The 15119-nt window shown below is 39.7% G+C and overlaps 1 non-coding gene across 1 annotated transcript; it reads left to right on the top strand.

Annotated features, from left to right (window-relative positions):
• The first annotated feature begins 660 nt into the window (after positions 1-660).
• On the top strand, positions 661-766 carry LOC112135001 (U6 spliceosomal RNA). The gene has a single exon (XR_002916324.1). It is a non-coding gene; the product is annotated as a U6 spliceosomal RNA (small nuclear RNA).
• The last annotated feature ends 14353 nt before the right edge of the window (positions 767-15119 follow it).

Here is a 15119-nt window from a genome sequence, read left to right as displayed (position 1 = left end):
ATGAGATATTCCAGTGTTTTTCCAATAAGTTCATTCCCTCTTTTTCCTTTAAGTTGGCTAGATCAGCCTTGGTTTCTTAGAAACAAAAAGTTTAACTCTTAAATTCCTTCAGATTTTCTCTATCTGCGGATATGTGCGAATATATAACATGTAATAAAAATAGGACCATACTCTATAAACCATTTTGTAAGATACTATTAACATTTTTTAAAGACAATAAATATTATTTATTATTAACAATATAATAACGTATATATGTACTATTGTTTCTTTAACCTACTTCTTATTTTTGGCCATTTAGGGGGTTTAATTTTTTCTCTATTATTAAAAACTTCTACTTCTTTTTTAGGATAGATAAATTCCTGAAAGTCACATTGCTGGGCAAAGTAAATGCAATTTGGAAGACTTTTAATTTGTATAACCAAATTATTTTAGAAAATGTGTGCCAATTTACATTGTCATTCTTGGAGAATGACAGTAATTTCCTTATACGGTCAACAACATTAGAAATTGTAATTATTTTGTATCTTTGTCAATCTAGTAAACAAAATGACACCCCTTTGTTTTAATTTGCATTTGTCTGATCGTTGTGAAATGAATCTTTTTTCAACCCAAATTCTTGGCTATTTGTATAATTTCATTTGTAAAATGCGTGTTTTGGTGCTTGCTTTGGCAGAACATATACAAAAATTGGAATAATACAGGGAAAATTACCATAACTCCTGTATAAGATGACATGCAAATTTGTGAAGAGTTCCATATTTTCATAAGAATGATACAATGAACTTTCGGGACTGGGGGTGAAGGTTGAGTGGGGAGTGAAGGATAAAAGACTACATATTGGGTACAGTGTGCAATGCTTGGGTGATGGGTATGCTACAATCTCAAAACTCACCACTAAAGAACTTATCCATGTTACCCAAAACTACCTGTACCCCAAAAACTATTGAAATAAAAATTTAAATTAAAAAAATATTTTTAAAAAATATCTGTTTTGGTCCTTTGTCCACTTTTCTGTTGGAATTTTAATTTTTTCATTTTTAATTTATAAGAAATATAAAAATACATATATATTTTCAAAATACATTTGGTATTTGAAAAATATTTGTGCTGTCACTATTTTTCCAGTTTTATGTTTGTCTTTTATTTATTCTTTGTTATTGTTTTTATTGTTGCTGCTTTACAGGAGTATTTACTTTTATGTGACCTTTAGTCTTATTAATATTTTCCTTTGTAGTTTCTGATTTTTATGCTATGCTTCTAAGGGCTTTTTTTTTCTTTTTTCTTTTTTTTTTTGAGTTGAGAGTCTCGCCCTGTTGCCCAGGCTGGAGTGCCGTGGCAGGATCTTGGCTCACTGCAGCCTCTGCCTCCCCGGTTCAAGCAATTTTCCTGCCTTAGCCTCCTGAGTAGCTGAGTTTACAGGCGCCTGCCATCACGCCAGGCTGATTTTTCCACTTTTAGTAGAGACGGAGTTTCACCATGTTGGCCAGGCTGGGCTCGGACTCCTAACCTCAGGTGATACACCCCCCTCGGCCTCCCAAAGTGCTGGGATTATAGACATGAGCCACCACGCCTGGCCTCTAAAGATTTTTCGCATGCCAATATTATATGAATATTCACCTACATATAGGCACATCTTGTTTCGTTACACTTCACTTTATTGCACTTCACAGATACTGCATTTTTTCCAAATTGGAGGTTTGTGGCAACCCTGCATGAAGCAAATCTCTTGGTGCCTTTTTCTTAACAGTATGTGCTCACTTTGTGTCTCTGTGTCATATTTTGATAATTCATGTAATATTTTAAACTTTTCCATCATTATGGTGATCTGTGATCAGTGATCTTTGATGTTACTATTGTCATTGTTTTGGGGTGCTATGGATCATGCCAATATAAGGCAGCAAACTTTTTTTTTTTTATTTGAGAAGGGTTTCACTCTGTCACCCAGGCTGGAGTGCAGTGGCACAATATTGGCTCACTGTAATCTTGCTTCCCGGGTTCAGGTGATTTTCCTGCCTCAGCCTCCCGAGTAGCCGGGACTACAGGTGTATGCCACCACACACGGCTGATTTTTGTATTTTTAGTAGACATGGGGTTTCGCCATGTTGGCCAGGCTGGTCTCAAACTTCTGACCTCAAACGATCCACCTGCCTCGGCCTCCCAAAACTCTGGGATTACAGGCATGAGCCACCGCACCCACGAAGACAACAAACTTAATTGATAAATGCTGTGTGTGTTCTGACTGCTCCACTCGCTGGCTGTTCCTTATCTGGCTTCCTCTCCTTGAGCCTCTCTATTCCCTGAGACACAATAATATTGAAATCAGGTCAATGAACCCTACCATGGCCTCTAAGGGGTCAAGTGAAAGGAAGAGTCACATGTTTCTCACTTTAACTCAAAAACTAGAAATGATTAAGCTTAGTGAGGCAGCCAGATGAAAGCCAAGATAAGCTTTCAAAGCTAGGCTTCTCATGCCAAACAGCCAAGTTATGAATGCAAAGGAAGAGTTCTTGAAAGAAATTAAAAGCTACTCCAGTGAACATACAAATGATCAGAAAGCAAAACAGCCTTGTTGCTGATATGGAAAAAGTTTTAGTGGTCTAGATACAAGATCAAAACAGCCACAACATTCTCTGAAGCCAAAGCTTAATCCAGAGCAAGGCCCTAACTCTATTCACTTCTATGAAGGAAGGGAGAAGTGAGGAAGCTGCAGAAGGAAAGTTTGAAGCTAGGAAAGGTTGGTTCATGAGGTTTAAGGAAAGAAGCCATCTCTGTAACATAAAAGTACACAATGAAGTAGCACGTTCTGACGTAGAAGCTACAAGTTATCCAGAGGATTTAGTTAAGATAATTGATGAAGGTGGCTACACTAAACAACAGATTTCCAATGTAGATGAAATAGCCTTCCAGTAGAAGAAGATGCCATCTAGGACTTTGATAGTTAGAAGTCAATGTCTTCCTTCAAATCTTCAAAGGACAGGTCAACTGTCTTTTTAGGGACAAATGCAGCTGGTAACTTTAAGTTGAAGCCAATGCTCATTTACCATTCCCAAAATCCTAGGGCCCTTAAGAATTACACTAAATCTCATGCCTGTAATCCCAGCACTTTGGGAGGCCGAGGTGGGATGATTGCCTGAGCTCAGGAGTTCAATACCAGCCTGGGCAACACAGTGAAACCACGCCTCTACTAAAATACAAAAAAATTAGCCAGGCGTGGTGGTGTGTGCCTGTAGTCCCAGCTACTCGGGAGGCTGAGGCAGAAGAATTGCTTGAACCCAGGAGGTGGAGGTTGCAGTGACCCGAGACCATGCCACTGCACTCCAGCCTGGGCAACAGAGTGAGACTGTGTCTAAAAAAAAAAATTACACTAAATCTACTCTGCCTGTGCTCTATAAATGGAACAACAAAGCCTGAATGACAGCACATCTACTTATAGCATGGTTTACTGAATATTTTAAGCCCACTGTTGAGATCTACTGCTCAGAAGAAAAGATTCCTTTCAAAATATTACTGCTCATTGACAATGCACCTGATCACCCAAGAGCTATAATGGAAATGTACATGGAAATTAAGGTTGTTTTTTTGCCTGCTATCACAACATCTATTCTGCAGCCCATGGATCAAGAAGTCATTTCTACTTTCTAGTCTTATTTAAGAAATACATTTCATAAGGCAAGATCTGTGATAGACAGTGATTTCTCTGATGGATCTGGGTAAAGTATAATAAATTGAAACTCTCAATATTGAAAATATTGAAAGGATTCAATATTCTAGACGCTTTTAGGAAGAACATCTGTGGTTTATGGGAGGAGGTCAAAATACCAACATTAACAAGAGTTTGAAAGAAGTTGATTCCAAACCTTGTGAATGACTTTGAGGGGTTTAAGTCACTGCAGTTGTGGTGGAAATAGCAAGAGAACTAGAATTAGAAAAGGAGCCTGAAGATGTGATTGAATTGCTGCAATCTCATGATAAAACTTGAACAGATGAGGTATTGCTTCTTATGGATGAGCAAAGAAAGTGGTTTCTTGAGATGAAATCTACTCCTGAAGAAGATGCCAGAAACATTGTTGAAACAGTAACAAAGGATTTAGAATATTCTGTAAACTTAGTTGATAAAGTAGTGGCAGGGTTTGAGAGGATTGACTCCAATTTTTGAAGGAGTTCTACTGTGGATAAAATGCTGTCAGACAGCATGGCATGCTACAGAAAAATCTTTAGCCGAAAGAAGAGTCAATCAATGCAGCAATCTTCATTATTGTTTTATTTTAAGAAATTGACACAGGTACCCCAACCTTCAGCAACCACCACCCTGATCAGTCAGTAGCCATCAACACTGAGGCAAGACCCTCCACCAGCAAAAAGATTCTGACTTGTTGGAGGGTCAGATTGTTGTTATCATTTTTTTAGCAATAAAGCCTTTTTTTTTTTGGTCTATGCTTCCCTATATAAGTCTAAGTCCTGATGAGGTTTTCACATATTTGTTTCATAGTTAAAGGTCAGTTATCCATCTATACCCCAACTCAAGCTTTGTAGACCAGCTTGCCCAAAGGTCTCAGTTGTCCAGAAATCTGGATGTCTGAGGAGACAGGGTCTTGTGTTGTCTTTATTGCATCCTCGAGAGATTACTGGGCTCTGGAGTTATTATATGCTTCCACCTTGGCTGGGACAACTGGACTTCAGCCACGCCATGGCTTTCACTTTTATTTTTATTATTTTGAGCTTCTTGGGATACTTTTTATTATTATTATTTTTAGAGACAGAGTATCACTCTATCTCCCAGGCTGGAGTGCAGTGGTAAGATCTCGGCTGACTGCAAACTCTGCCTCCCAAGTTCAAGTGATTCTTGTGCCTCAGCCTCCTGAGTAGCTGGGATTACAGGCATGTGCCACCATGCCCAGCTAATTTTTGTATTTTTAGTAGAGATGCGGTTTTGCCATGTTGGCCAGGCTGGTCTCAAACTCCTGGTCTCAAGTGATCCACCTACCTCAACCTCCCAAAGTGCTGGGATTACAGGCATGAGCCACTGCATCTGGCCTGATCTTCTTGATTTTTTTAGGGTGAATTTTGTTTAAATCCCTGTCATTAAATGTTAATCATTTTTGTTATTATTTGTTTAGTAATAAAAGTATTATTAAATGACGGTATTCCATTAGTATTTCTAAGTTGTATTTTCTAAATAATACACTGGTAGCTGCAGGTTTGTCTGGAGAGACAAGGGATGATTGTTGCCTTGGGACGCTGGATGTCATGACTGCTCTAGAACAGATATGAGGCAGGTGTTGGCCTATTTCATCCCCAAATGAGCAGTGAGCCTCTCTCTCCCTGCACTACCATCATATCAAGTCTTGCTCTTTGCAAAACACTTCCACATATGTTACCCTATTTCCTCCTAACATTTATCTGAGAAAAGTGGTGATCATCTCCAATTTACAGAAAAGATAAAATCAGAAGTTATACAACCAAAACTTAGATGTGACGGGACTTGATCAGAAGTTTAACTGATTCACCTGGTACAAAGTTGTTTAACTTTTTATATGAAATATTTGTCATCCCCTCCCCACCCAACCCACTCCCCCATTTGCTTTCTCTTTTATAACAAAGTCCTTAGTTTAGTATTTTCCAAGGTCAAACTCTGGGTTCTCTGCCCTCTAGTTTCCACATTCTCTAAGCATATTTTTCACTTAGGTTTCTTACAGGACTGAGTATGGGACTGCAGTTTAGCTTGAAAAGAGACAAGCTTATATTACTTGAAAGGAAAGGGCATGTATTATGAGGTTTGCAGTATAACCTGAACTTTTTGCATTTTTAGGTAGAGAAAGGGGTCAAACAGCCCTGCCACATCTGAAGAGTTGACCTATGGCCTTGTTGTAAGGTAATTTTTTTGCTTTAGGGCTGCTACAGTGAGGAGTAAAGCTTTGAAGTGTATTGGGTTAGTAGAGATCTTGGTAGAAATGGAGAACTGTGTATTAGAGATTTTCATATCAAGCAGTTTATGATATTTGTTAACATTTTCTAAATCTTCATGTCAGTAATTACATTCTTTTGAAACTCAGCATAAATATAGTTATTTCCATTGCTTTATTTATTTAATAATTAGGTTTGCCAGAGATTTATCTCTTTAATTGGTTTTTGTTTTCCCAAAGAAACAGCTTTTGAGTTGATTTATCTGTTCTATCGATTTTTGTTTCCTAATTAGTAAGCTTTCACTTTCCTCTTTATCATTTTAATCTTCTTGGTTTTCTTAGGATGAATTTTGTTTAAATCCTTGTCATTAAATGTTAAACATTTTTGTTATTCTGTTTTGTAATAAAAACATTATTAAATGACAGTATTCCATTAATATTTATAAGTTGTATTTTATAAATAATTTGCAATAGTATTTTAATTTGGTGGGGGGAGGTGTGAAGTCTTTCCTAGTTTCCAGTTGGTTGATATTAGAAATTAAAATGGAAGTTTTGTAACACCTCTCAGTAATAGTAATATTTATATCCAGGAATATGGGAATGCAGAAATCATCCTTATTCAGCCACTCTATAATTTTCCCTAGAGTTTTCTGCAGAGCTATATTACAAAACACCTCTAATCAGTCTTAGAAACATGCCTCTTTTAAAACCTAGCAGTGCTCTCTCTAACCTGGCAAAAGTTTTATATTTTTAAACCACAGCCTTGTTCCATGTGTGATGTTCTCCTGTTGGTGGTAAATCATCAATGTGTCAGTTTTGCATAGTACTGAGGTGTTCTGCCTTGCTATCTGGCTCTTGAAAAGCCCATCGAAGAATGCCTTTACCCAGCTCCCTGAAAGATTTATAATAGCCTAGGTGAGCTAGAGAAAGAACTCAGGAATGGGAACATCGTGGCAGCACTGAAACTCACTTAACTTATTACATACAATAACTGGAAATGTAGTTCTAAAGTGACTGCAAAAATCAAAGATCATCCTTGAAGTTGATAGTATGGGCCAGGCACAGTGGCTCTCATGCGTGTAATTCCAGCACTTTGGGAGGCCGAGGCAGATGGATCACCTGAGGTCAGGAGGTCGAGACCAGCTTGGCCACATGGTGAAACCCCGTCTCTGCTAAAAATACAAAAATTAGCCGGGCGTGGTGGCACATGCCTTTAATCCCAGCTATTTGGGAGGCTGAGGCAGGAGAATCTCTTGAATCTGGGAGGCGGAGGTTGCAGACAGCCAAGATCGCGACTGTGCCACTGCACCCCAGCGTGGGGAACAGAGCGAGACTCCATTTCCAGGGGGAAAAAAAAAAATTGATAGTATGCCAAATGTGTATAAAAATAGCCTGAGTGTAAAACCTATACTTGCAGCTGGGCATGGTGGTTCACACCTGTAATCCCAGCACTTTGGGAGGCCAAGGTGGGAGATCACGAGGTCTGGAGATTGATACCATCCTGGCCAACATGGTGAAACCCCGTCTCTACTAAAAATACAAAAATTAACCAGGCTGGTGGCACTCGCTTGTAATCTCAGTTACTCGGGAGGCCGAGGCAGGAGAATCGCTTGAAACCGGGAGTCGGAGGTTGCAGTGAGCCAAAATCACACCACTGCACTCCAGCCTGGCAACAGAGCGAGACTCCATCAAAAAAAAAACAAACCCAAACCAAACCAACCAACCAAACAAAAAAACCTATACTTGCACTATTTTATTCTTTTTCTGTCATTTTCTTCTCTGCTAACCTGTAGGCTTTATGAGGGAAGAGATTGTCTCTTTTCTTTACCATTGTGTACTCCATGTCTTACCCACACTAGTTACTCAGTAACCAATATTAAACAGTGAAGGGAAAAAAAGGTAGGCTAGTCAAAATTTTAAAAAACTTTTTTTCATTATGCAAAGAAATAAAGACAAGTACTAACAGAGTTAGAAACATTTATTTTCCAAGCACTACTAAAGGTCTAAGTAATAAAACTTTAAGCTAAATAGCAGAAAATAGAAAACAAAAGGAAAAAAATAAAGCATAAGAAAAAATTCAGGTAGTTGGAGCCAAGATGGCCGAATAGGAACAGCTCCAGTCTACAGCTCCCAGCGTGAGCGATGCAGAAGACGGGTGATTTCTGCATTTCCATCTGAGGTACCCTGTTCATCTCACTAGGGAGTGCCAGACAGTGGGCGCAGGTCAGTGGGTGAGTGCACCGTGCGCCAGCCGAAGCAGGGGCAAGGCATTGCCTCACTCGGGAAGCGCAAGGGGTCAGGGAGTTCCCTTTCCAGGGGTGACAGACGGCACCTGGAAAATCGGGCCACTCCCACCCGAATACTGTGCTTTTCCAACGGGCTTAGGAAACGGTGCCCCAGGAGATTATAGCCCGCACCTGGCTCAGAGGGTCCTACGCCCACGGAGTCTTGCTGATTGCTAGCACAGCAGTCTGAGATCAAACAGCAAGTCGGCGGCGAGGCTGGGGGAGGGGCGCCCGCCATTGCCCAGGCTCGCTTAGGTAAACAAAGCAGCCTGGAAGCTTGAACTGGGTGGAGCCCACCACAGCTCAAGGAGGCCTGCCTGCCTCTGTAGGATCCACCTCTGGGGGCAGGGCACAGACAAACAGAAAGACAGCAGTAACCTCTGCAGACTTAAATGTCCCTGTCTGACAGCTTTGAGGAGAGCAGTGGTTCTCTCAGCACGCAGCTGGAGATCTGAGAACGGGCACACTGCCTCCTCAAGTGGGTCCCTGACCCCTGACCCCCGAGCAGCCTAACTGGGAGGCACCCCCCAGAAGGGGCAGACTGACACCTCACACGGCCGGCCAGGTACTCCAACAGACCTGCAGCTGAAGGTCCTGTCTGTTAGAAGGAAAACTAACAGAAAGGACATCCACACCAAAAACCCATCTGTACATCACCATCATCAAAGACCAAAAGTAGATAAAACCACAAAGATGGGGAAAAAACAGAGCAGAAAAACTGGAAACTCTAAAAATAAGAGTACCTCTCCTCCTCCAAAGGAACGCAGTTCCTCACCAGCAACGGAACAAAGCTGGACGGAGAATGACTTTGACGAGCTGAGAGAAGAAGGCTTCAGACGATCAAATTACTCCGAGCTACGGGAGGATATTCAAACCAAAGGCAAAGAAGTTGAAAACTTTGAAAAAAATTTAGAAGAATGTGTAACTAGAATAACCAATACAGAGAAGTGCTTAAAGGAGCTGATGGAGCTGAAAACCAAGGCTCGAGAACTACGTGAAGAATGCAGAAGCCTCAGGAGCCGATGCGATCAAATGGAAGAAAGGGTATCAGCCCTGGAAGATGAAATGAATGAAATGAAGTGAGAAGGGAAGTTTAGAGAAAAAAGAATAAAAAGAAACGAGCAAAGCCTCCAAGAAATGTGGGACTATGTGAAAAGACCAAATCTACGTCTGATTGGTGTACCTGAAAGTGACAAGGAGAATGGAAACAAGTTGGAAAACACTCTGCAGGATATTATCCAGGAGAACTTCCCCAATCTAGCAAGGCAGGCCAACATTCAGATTCAGGAAATACAGAGAATGCCACAAAGATACTCCTCGAGAAGAGCAACTCCAAGACACATAATTGTCAGATTCACCAAAGTTGAAATGAAGGAAAAAATGTTAAGGGCAGCCAGAGAGAAAGGTCGGGTTACCCACAAAGGGAAGCCCATCAGACTAACAGCGGATCTCTCGGCAGAAACCCTACAAGCCAGAAGAGAGTGGGGGCCAATATTCAACATTCTTAAAGAAAAGAATTTTCAACCCAGAATTTCATATCCAGCCAAACTAAGCTTCATAAGTGAAGGAGAAATAAAATACTTTACAGACAAGCAAATGCTGAGAGATTTTGTCACCACCAGGCCTGCCCTAAAAGAGCTCCTGAAGGAAGCGCTAAACATGGAAAGGTACAACCGGTACCAGCCACTGCAAAATCATGCCAAAATGTAAAGACCATCGAGACTAGGAAGAGACTGTATCAACTAACGAGCAAAATAACCAGCTAACATCATAATGACAGGATCACATTCACACATAACAATATTAACTTTAAATGTAAATGGACTAAATGCTCCAATTAAAAGACACAGACTGGCAAATTGGATAAAGACTCAAGACCCATCAGTGTGCTGTATTCAGGAAACCCATCTCACATGCAGAGACACACATAGCCTCAAAATAAAAGGATGGAGGAAGATCTACCAAGCAAATGGAAAACAAAAAAAGGCAGGGGTTGCAATCCTAGTCTCTGATAAAACAGACTTTAAACCAACAAAGATCAAAAGAGACAAAGAAGGCCATTACATAATGGTAAAGGGATTAATTCAACAAGAAGAGCTAACTATCCTAAATATATATGCACCCAATACAGGAGCACCCAGATTCATAAAGCAAGTCCTGAGTGACCTACAAAGAGACTTAGACTCCCACACATTAATAATGGGAGACTTTAACACCCCACTGTCAACATTAGACAGATCAACGAGACAGAAAGTCAACAAGGATACCCAGGAATTGAACTCAGCTCTGCACCAAGCGGACCTAATAGACATCTACAGAACTCTCCACCCCAAATCAACAGAATATACATTTTTTTCAGCACCACACCACACCTATTCCAAAATTGACCACATACTTGGAAGTAAAGCTCTCCTCAATAAATGTAAAAGAACAGAAATTATAACAAACTGTCTCTCAGATCACAGTGCAATCAAGCTAGAACTCAGGATTAAGAATCTCACTCAAAACCGCTCAACTACATGGAAACTGAACAACCTGCTCCTGAATGACTACTGGGTACATAACGAAATGAAGGCAGAAATAAAGATGTTCTTTGAAACCAACGAGATCAAAGACACAACATACCAGAATCTCTGGGATGCATTCAAAGCAGTGTGTAGAGGGAAATTTATAGCACTAAATGCCCACAAGAGAAAGCAGGAAAGATCTAAAATTGACACCCTAACATCACAATTAAAAGAACTAGAAAAGCAAGAGCAAACACATTCAAAAGCTAGCAGAAGGCAAGAAATAACTAAAATCAGAGCAGAACTGAAGGAAATAGAGACACAAAAAACCCTTCAAAAAATTAATGAATCCAGGAGCTGGTTTTTTGAAAGGATCAACAAAATTGATAGACCGCTAGCAAGATTAATAAAGAAAAAAAGAGAGAAGAATCAAATAGATGCAATAAAAAATGATAAAGGGGATATCACCACCGATCCCACAGAAATACAAACTACCATCAGAGAATACTACAAACACCTCTACGCAAATAAACTAGAAAATCTAGAAGAAATGGATAAATTCCTCAACACATACACCCTCCCAAGACTAAACCAGGAAGAAGTTGAATCTCTGAATAGAGCAATAACAGGAGCTGAAATTGTGGCAATAATCAATAGCTTACCAACCAAAAAGAGTCCAGAACCAGATGGATTCACAGACAAATTCTACCAGAGGTACAAGGAGGAACTGGTACCATTCCTTCTGAAACTATTCCAATCAATAGAAAAAGAGGGAATCCTCCCTAACTCATTTTATGAGGCCAGCATCATCCTGATACCAAAGCCTGGCAGAGACACAACAAAAAAAGAGAATTTTAGACTAATATCCTTGATGAACATTGATGCAAAAATCCTCAATAAAATACTGGCAAACAGAATCCAGCAGCACATCAAAAAGCTTATCCACCATGATCAAGTGGGCTTCATCCCTGGGATGCAAGGCTGGTTCAATATACGCAAATCAATAAATGTAATCCAGCATATAAACAGAACCAAAGACAAAAACCACATGATTATCTCAATAGATGCAGAAAAGGCCTTTGACAAAATTCAACAACGCTTCATGCTAAAAACTCTCAATAAATTAGGTATTGATGGGACATATCTCAAAATAATAAGAGCTATCTATGACAAACCCACAGCCAATATCATACTGAATGGGCAAAAACTGGAAACATTCCCTTTGAAAACTGGCACAAGACAGGGATGCCCTCTCTCACCACTTCTATTCAACATAGTGTTGGAAGTTCTGGCCAGGGCAATTAGGCAGGAGAAGGAAATAAAGGGTATTCAATTAGGAAAAGAGGGAGTCAAATTGTCCCTGTTTGCAGATGACATGATAGTATATCTAGAAAACCCCATTGTCTCAGCCCAAAATCTCCTTAAGCTGATAAGCAACTTCAGCAAAGTCTCAGGATACAAAATCAATGTACAAAAATCACAAGCATTCTTATACATCAATAACAGACAAACAGAGAGCCAAATCACGAGTGAACTCCCATTCACAATTGCTTCAAAGAGAATAAAATACCTAGGAATCCAACTTACAAGGGATGTGAAGGACCTCTTCAAGGAGAACTACAAACCACTGCTCAAGGAAATAAAAGAGGATACAAACAAATGGAAGAACATTCCATGCTCATGGGTAGGAAGAATCAATATCATGAAAATGGCCATCCTTCCCAAGGTAATTTACAGATTCAATGCCATCCCCATCAAGTTACCAATGACTTTCTTCACAGAATTGGAAAAAACTACTTTAAAGTTCATATGGAACCAAAAAAGAGCCCGCATCGCCAAGTCAATCCTAAGCCAAAAGAACAAAGCTGGAGGCATCACGCTACCTGACTTCAAACTATACTACAAGGCTACAGTAACCAAAACAGCATGGTACTGGTACCAAAACAGAGATATAGATCAATGGAACACAACAGAGCCGTCAGAAATAATGCCACATATCTACAACTATCTGATCTTTGACAAACCTGAGAAAAACAAGAAATGGGGAAAGGATTCCCTATTTAATAAATGGTGCTGGGAAAACTGGCTAGCCATATGTAGAAAGCTGAAACTGGATCCCTTCCTTACACCTTATACAAAAATCAATTCAAGATGGATTAAAGACTTAAATGTTAGACCTAAAACCATAAAAACCCTAGAAGAAAACCTAGGCATTACCATTCAGGACATAGGCATGGGCAAGGACTTCATGTCTAAAACACCAAAAGCAAAGGCAACAAAAGCCAAAATTGACAAATGGGATCTAATTAAACTAAAGAGCTTCTGCACAGCAAAAGAAACTACCATCAGAGTGAACAGGCAACCTACAAAATGGGAGAAAATTTTCGCAACCTACTCATCTGACAAAGGGCTAATATCCAGAATCTACAATGAACTCCAACAAATTTACAAGAAAAAAACAAACAACCCCATCAAAAAGTGGGCGAAGGACATGAACAGACACTTCTCAAAAGAAGACATTTATGCAGCCAAAAAACACATGAAAAAATGCTCACCATCACTGGCCATCAGAGAAATGCAAATCAAAACCACAATGAGATACCATCTCACACCAGTTAGAATGGCAATCATTAAAAAGTCAGGAAACAACAGGTGTTGGAGAGGATGTGGAGAAATAGGAACACTTTTACACTGTTGGTGGGACTGTAAACTAGTTCAACCCTTGTGGAAGTCAGTGTGGCGATTCCTCAGGGATCCAGAACTAGAAATTCCATTCGACCCAGCCATCCCATTACTGGGTATATACCCAAAGGACTATAAATCATGCTGCTATAAAGACACATGCACACGTGTGTTTATCGCGGCATTATTCACAATAGTAAAGACTTGGAACCAACCCAAATGTCCAACAATGACAGACTGGATTAAGAAAATGTGGCACATATACACCATGGAATATTATGCAGCCATAAAAAATGATGAGTTCATGTCCTTTGTAGGGACATGGATGAAATTGGAAATCATCATTCTCAGTAAACTATCGCAAGAACAAAAAACCAGACACCGCATATTCTCACTCATAGGTGGGAACTGAACAGTGAGAACACATGGACACAGGAAGGGGAACATCACACTTTGGGGACTGTTGTGGGGTGGGGGGAGGGGGGAGGGATAGCATTGGGAGATATACCTAATGCTAGATGACGAGTTAGTGGGTGCAGCGCACCAGCATGGCACATGTATACATATGTAACTTACCTGCACATTGCGCACATGTACCATAAAACCTAAAGTATAATAATAATAATAAAAAAAAAAGAAAGAAAAAAAAGAAAAAAAGAAAAAATTCAAAACATAAAAGTAAAGACCAGAGGTCAAATTAATCAATTCTGACAATAAATGTAAACGGGTAAAAGTATCGTATTAAAAGACAGATAGATTAAATTTTAAAGTTCTATTATTTATTTACCCTTAATATCTTATAAATAAATTTTATTTACATCAAACAGGCCAGACATCTGGCATTCAAAAATACCTACAGCTATAAAGTTAGAAGCTGTGAACACAGCCAAGGAGTGTTGGAGGTGTTGAAATTTTAAAATCTTCATGAATAACACAATCATTGAAGTTACATCCAAAAAGAACAGAGAAGAGGCAATATTGAAAGTATGAGGATAGAAAAGTGTCACTGATGCATTTTTGGAAACAGTATGTTCACCTAAAGTCACCTTTCAGGTGATAGCTAGCTTTGGGGCATTAGAAATTAATAATAAAAAATAAATTACCCAAAGGCACAGATGAAACATTAACAGAAGTATAAAAGTAATTTTATGTAAGGTTAAAAACCTATTTAAAAATACTTTCAGGCCGGGCATGGTGGCTCATGCCTGTAATTCCAGCACTTTGTAAGGTTGAGGCGGGTGGATCACTTGAGCCCAGGAGTTTGAGACCAGCCTGGGCAACATGGCGAAATGCTGTCTCTACAAAAAATACAAAAAATTAGCCAGGCGAGGCAGTGCACACCTGTAGTCCCACCTACCCAAGAGACTGAGGTGGGAGCATCACCTGAGCCTGAGAGATTGAGGCTGCAGCAACTATTCTGTCACCCACTCCAGCCTGGGTGACAGAGTGAGAGCCTGTCTCAAAACAAAACAGAACAAAAAACCAAAAAACTTCCAAATCTATTTAAAAAAAATCCATCACACAGACATTCAGTTTAAACTTAGCATTAAAATGTGTACCCAATACTCTACCTATTTGTAAATTCATATCAACATTAATTTATAATCTAGCATTTACTGCCAGTACTAAAAGAGGTTATCAGAAACCAACTTCCTACCAAAATCTGGAGAAAATATTTTAAAGCTAGTGAAATGGTTTATCACAGGCCTATTTACCAGTGAGAAAATGTGGGCTCATTC

This window comes from Pongo abelii, chromosome 13, assembly GCF_028885655.2.
Source record: "Pongo abelii isolate AG06213 chromosome 13, NHGRI_mPonAbe1-v2.0_pri, whole genome shotgun sequence".
NCBI classification, from domain to species: domain Eukaryota; kingdom Metazoa; phylum Chordata; class Mammalia; order Primates; family Hominidae; genus Pongo; species Pongo abelii.
Note: the sequence above shows the minus strand (reverse complement) of the source record. Positions and strands in the feature narration are given on the sequence as shown.